Source organism: Juglans regia, chromosome 2, assembly GCF_001411555.2.
Source record: "Juglans regia cultivar Chandler chromosome 2, Walnut 2.0, whole genome shotgun sequence".
In the NCBI taxonomy this organism is placed as follows: domain Eukaryota; kingdom Viridiplantae; phylum Streptophyta; class Magnoliopsida; order Fagales; family Juglandaceae; genus Juglans; species Juglans regia.
The window spans coordinates 16,301,453-16,307,827 of record NC_049902.1 but is presented as its reverse complement, the minus strand read 5'-3'; positions in this window follow the sequence as shown (position 1 = coordinate 16,307,827).

Sequence of the window (6,375 nt, the reverse complement as noted above, 5' to 3'; positions counted from 1 at the left end):
TGATTGAGTAATCTTATCTCATGGGGTTACCATGATTGCGTATTCTTATCTCATGGTGTCTATACCAGATGTGAGTGTGTTAATACCTACTCCACAGTTGTTGTGGCCCCATGTATTCTACGTGTCACAATTGTTGTGTCCCACGTAGTGTATGCTCCACAGTTGTTGTGGCCCCATGAATTGTTTGTGCCACACTTGCCATGGACACACGTAACATAAAGTGTGGCTCCATCGGCGTTAGTGCCTGACGCGCTCCGGTGACCAGCTAATTATACCCCATTCGCAACCTGTTGACTGTACTTCGTCAACCCAGGGAATTTCACACCTATTTAGACACTCCAACGTGAACAAAAGAGTTCTACTAGGATATTACCCCATCCTAGCGCTTAGGGTTGTGATTGATATGAATAACTTAACTGGCATACATGACATCTCGTAACATGACGTGACATAAAAGACAGAAGTCCTAATGTAGTGTAATGTGACATGAACGTATGATATGAACCCGCGGGAATGAAATCCCTTGAACCTACAGTCAATTTGAAAACTTCCCAAGAAAGCCAAAATCAAGTCAATGGACGGAGAACCTAGACTCGATGAGAACTCGTTTCAAGAACCTAGATTATATTAAAATCTAGACCGGTTGAAGAACCCGTCTCAAGAACCCAGATTACAAAGGAGGAACGCCACAAACGTTGTGATTTACCTTTGATAAGTTCAAAAGTTCAATTAAGAACAAGAGGAGTAAAACTCAACTCACAATGAATAAATTTATCAAATTTTATAAATTTCATAATCTGATTAGAATGAGGCTACATAGAATATTTAAAGCAAAACCTAATGAAACCCTAGCCAAAATAAACCCTCATCTTCCAAAAGTGCCCCGGATGAACAGTGCCTGGTCTTTAAATGAATTAAATAAGTTGAAACCCTTCAAGAGCCCAAAGCCTTTAAGTCTTGTCGTTGCCCTCTTTCGTAGTTGATCAAATGAATTAAAACTGGATCTTCATCCTTCAAGCCCTATCTTGAATGTTGGGCTATTGCTAAATTTGTCCCAAGTGGATTGCATCAATCCTTGCATTGTCTCCTTGATTTTCTTGACCCATCTGGAAGTTGCAAATGATCTTTAAGACTAGGCCCATCTAAGATCCCATCAACGTAAGATGACAAACATGACTTACTTTGAGACATAAATGTAACAGGAAATATTTCATAATATGGCATACATGTAACAGAAAATATTTCGTGACATGGCATAACGTGTAATAGACAATATTTCGTAACATGACATAACATGTAATAGACAATATTTCGTAATATGGCATAACATGTGACATTGAATATAGTGTGACATGATATACATGTAACATATGGCATACGTAATGTGACATACTTGCAATAGATAGTAACATGTGACAGAATATATTATGTAATAGATAAGATTTTCGTGACAGAATAATTCGTGTAATAGATAAACATGTGATGACATGGCATGGCATGATATATATAACAACATACGAACATAAACTGTAGTTCTCTTACATATCACACATACACAGTAAACAGATAGTAAGTTAAGAGTTAACTCATCTCGATTGTCGTGTTCTACGAGAATAAAGCACGAAACACGAGGAACTATAAGAGGGTATTCTACAAGTTACAACTTTAATTACTAACAATTAGAAATGTGACGAGAGACAACTTAGAGTAAAATTACCATTTAACCCTGTACATGTGGAAAAATTACCATTTTAACCCTAACTTAAGGATTTCACATCTTAAGTTCAAAAATTACCAAAAATTACATTCCTCATGAAAATTTTGTTCTAGACTCAAATATCATCTCGGAAAAATTGAAAACTATTCACAACTATGGAAAACTCACAATGGCCGAAACATTCATAGGTCATTTCTCTTATTTTGGTTGCAATTTCTTCCATCATCAAAACCCATGATTAAAGCAAACTTTTATGACAAACAACTTCCTATCCTAAGTTTAAAACACACTTAAAATATCCATTAAGAAAAAGCTAATAATCAACACCAAACGTTTTGTAAAAAGACCCAAACTTTTTAACAAAAAGTAAACACCTTAAGTTACAAGTTTTGACCTTAATAAAAACATCGCCAAGAATTCCAAAAAACAAATGTTACTTCTAACACATTCATAACATCATACTAATATCAACCATGCTAAATCATCAAACCAAAGCCACCAAAAATCACAAAACAACACTTAGAGTTTTTGGTTTTAAATTTAGTCCAAAACATCTCATGCTTTAAAAATGTGATATGAACCCGAGGGAATGAATTCCCTTGAACCCACAATCAATTTGAAAACTCCCCAAGAAAGCCAAAATCAAGTCAAGGATGGAGAATCTAGACCCGATGAGAACTCGTTTCAAGAACCTAGATTATATTAAAATCTAGACCCGTTGAAGAACCCGTCTCAAGAACCCAGATTACAAAGGAGGAACGCCACAAAGGTTGTGATTTACCTTTGATAAGTTCAAGAGTTCAATCAAGAACAAGAGGAGAAAACTCAACTCACAAATAAAATTCAATATTGTCTAACTCTCAAATGAGGCTACAAAGAGTTTTTAAAGCCAAACCTAATCAAAACCCTAGCCAAAATAATGCCCCTTTTACCCAAAATTACCCTTGATGAACAGTACCGGCTACAGTATGCGCGGCTACAGTAACCCCAACAGTAAATTGATGAAACCCTAGTTCCTAAAATGTAATTTTCCAAATAAGCCCTTGGCCAAAATACAAGGCCTTCCCAAAAACATAGTTCAAAAGAAATAAGACATGTGAGCCAAGCATCTTCAAGCCCACTTATTCTAAACTAATAAAATAAATCATTTAACCAAATTGGAAGCCTCCAATAACGATAGGCCGTATGTTTAAGTCATGTCTTCCACAGCTTGAATAAAGTGGATCAAAACTGGTTCTTCTTCTTTCAGACCCATCTTCAGTGTTGGGCTCTTGCTGGCTTCATCCCAGGTGGATTGCACCAATCCTTGCATTGCTTCCTTGATCTTCTTGGCCCTTGATCTTGTAATTGACCCATCTGGAACTTGCAAAGGATCTTTAAGAGTAGGCCTACATTCGTTCCTATCAAAATGTGTCCTAAAGAAGATCCAACCATCAAATTTAAAATCACATGGCTAAAACTCAATAACACATGGATCTGACCTGGAAACATCAAATCTTAGCCTAACCGAAATCCTCTTGCATAGAAAAATCATACCTTTAAAAATAATAGTAAATATCTTCAAAATAATATCCTAACATGTATATAAGAGGCTTAGGATCATCATATAAAAATATCAAAGCCTTTGTAATAAGCTCAAACCACGAAATATATCAACTTTCACAAAACAGAAACTGCTTTTCCACTTCCAGTTTTCAAGTTTTAAACCTAAGGAAATCTATCATCAAAAGCTTTATCCATGCAACCAAACCTCAATGAATTCATACAAACATGCTAACAACACTCCATAAAAGTTTCGGACCAAGATATGTCCATTAGCTTTGTCAAAAATTCCAAAACATACCATACTCTGCAGTTTCACGCCAAAAATGACCTTTCGATGTTTAAAAATAATTTTTACCAACCAAATGAGCATGGAATGAGACTAATAAGATATCCACAGAAACTAGACTCAAATATGAATAACTTTTATGAAGAAGCCATTGTGAGAAAATACCTACAACGGGTCAAAACGGGCCACGCAAAAAACCCAGAAATCTGCCCGAGAGAGCTCTTTCGGGTTTCTCTTTAAGAACGGGGGGAAGAAGTGATAAAATGGAGAGACGTGTGTCTTGCATGACTTTAGACTCCTGGAGGGGGAAGTTATTGGCTTGAAAGACCCTTGATTGGAGTTGGCTATATGTCATAAAGTGGAGAGTAATGAGGGCAAAGGACTGCCTACAACAGTTGTGAGAGATCGAGGTTAATGGAGTGGACTTCTCCTTCACATCAAGGCACTAATGGGTGCAGCCAATGGCAGTGGATGGTCTACCATGTGGGGGAGGAAACTTCTTCAAGAAGCTTTGCCACGGTGGCCAAATTCGTGGGCCTTAGTGGGCCTCAACCAAGTGAGCTTCAATTTGGGATTTAAAGGGGGTTTGGGTAGGGTTTGAGATGCTATCAAGCCCAAAATTTTTTTTTCTTGGCCCAATCAAATTTTCAAGGTTTAAAAGGTTGAATAATGATGTCATAACAAGGATTTTATTAATTAATAGCATGTGGAAGTGATTTCATCAAGTGATTAAACACAATACTAGAAATCGGATTAAAAAGGGTTTGGAGGCCAACTTTAGGGTTTGGGGAAACCATTTAGGGTTTTGGTTTCAATCAAAATTTGGGAGTTTCAATTGGATTCCAACCATTTAGGCTTTTGTTAAGGTTGAAACCCTCTTTGGTCTGGCACAATTTGGTTGATCAGATGAAACAAAGATTTGCTTAGGTGGCCTGATTTCACACCTTGACTTCCTTCACAAATCCATCTAATGGTTCCTCATGGTACTAAGTGTTTAATACTATTCACTATGTGTGGCTAAGATCTTGACAAGTGTCCAAATAAAACTTCTCTAACCTAATTTGGACATTCCACACTGTGATTTTGAAAACACTACACTGGATGTGCTTATCGAGGTTACTATTCACTCCAAAAAAATACATAATAAACTTAGTACTGAAAAATCTTAAATATTCATTTAACCTACAGTGAAAATTGTTTACCGAAATTCAACCCCGAAGTGCCTCTAAAAATAATTTCACAATTTCGAACCGGTGTTTCGTTCGGAATTATGAAAATTGACTATTGCACCATAAAACCCTAAATAATCAACTGAGTCTAATGGCGTAGATCATAACACATTCTGTCACTTCTAACTACCTCAAATAATTAAACCCATATTTCTAGCATCATAGTAAGTGATAACATTGGCTATGTTGACAAACTAAAACCTGTGCGATTGGTTGATTCGTAAAAACTTATGGGGTTTTTACGAGGTTCCTAAAGTCAATAGAAATTTCACTAGTAAATTTCTAACGGACTACAACTATTGTACATGAGATCCAGAGTTTCCTGGGATTAGTTGGTTACTATCGGTGGTTCGTAGAAGGATTATCTAAGCTATCAGAAATGCTCATTGCCCTAACCAAGAAAAATGCCATGTATGTCTGGACTGGAAAGTGTGAGTAGACTTTCCTGGAGCTCAAGGAAAGGCTTACAACCACACCAGTGTTAACATTGCCTTAACCATATAAGCCTTACGTTGTATATAGCAACACGTCTAGATCAGGACTTGGATGCGTGCTCATGCAAGAGGAACGGGTTGTCGCCTATGCCTCACGTCAATTGAAGGACCATGAGCAAAACTATCCCATCCACGACTTAGAACTAGCAGCTGTTGTTTTCGCCATAAAAATTTGGAGGCACTACTTGTATGGTGAAACTTGTGAAATCTACATTAACCACAAAAGCCTCAAGTACTTATTCAGCAAAAGAATTTAAATATGAGGCAGTGAAAGTGGTTTAAAACAATTAGCGACTACCAATGTGAAATCAAGTATAAGCTTGGGAAGGCTAACGTCGTAGCCGATGTGCTAAGTTGTAAAATGCAAAATGATGATCCTTCAGATTTGACCCTAGAAATGGAGCCATTTCTGCACAATATGAGGAGTTTATTAATTAAGGATCTCCATCTTGATGCATCTCTCACTGCAGTATAAGAAATTGTACCTGTAGAATGGGAGGAAGTGAAGAAGCGATAGATGGAAGATCCCAAATTGTCAAAAGTCTGGTAGAAGGTTGAAAGGAAGGAAGGGCCATAAGGTTTCACCCTCAGAGATGATGGGTTGTTATACTATCAAGACTGAACGGTGACCCACAAATCAAGGAAAAGATATCGAAGGAAGCACATTAGACTCCATACACAGTTCATCCAGGGGGATATAGTGACATTTATGGTGGGAAGGCAAAGAAGGATGTGACCAATTTGGTAAATAATTGTTCTATTTGTAGGGTAGTTAAAGAAGAAGACCAGAAACTCGCTGGTGAGTTACAGCCACTTCCAATCCCGAAATGGAAATGGGAGGATATATTAACGGACTTCATGGTTGGACTACCAAGAACCTCAATGGGTAATAACTCTATTTGGGTCGTGGTCGATCGCTTAACAAAAGATGCTCACTTTTTGCCGGTGAAAAATACCAACCTTATGGAGAAGTTAACTCGGTTGTTTGTATCAGAAATAGTGCGACTTCATGGAGTTCCAAAGACGATCATATCAGATAGGGATGTGCGTTTTACCTCTCTTTTCTAGCAAGGCCTTTAGGACACGATGGGCACCAAGTTGAAG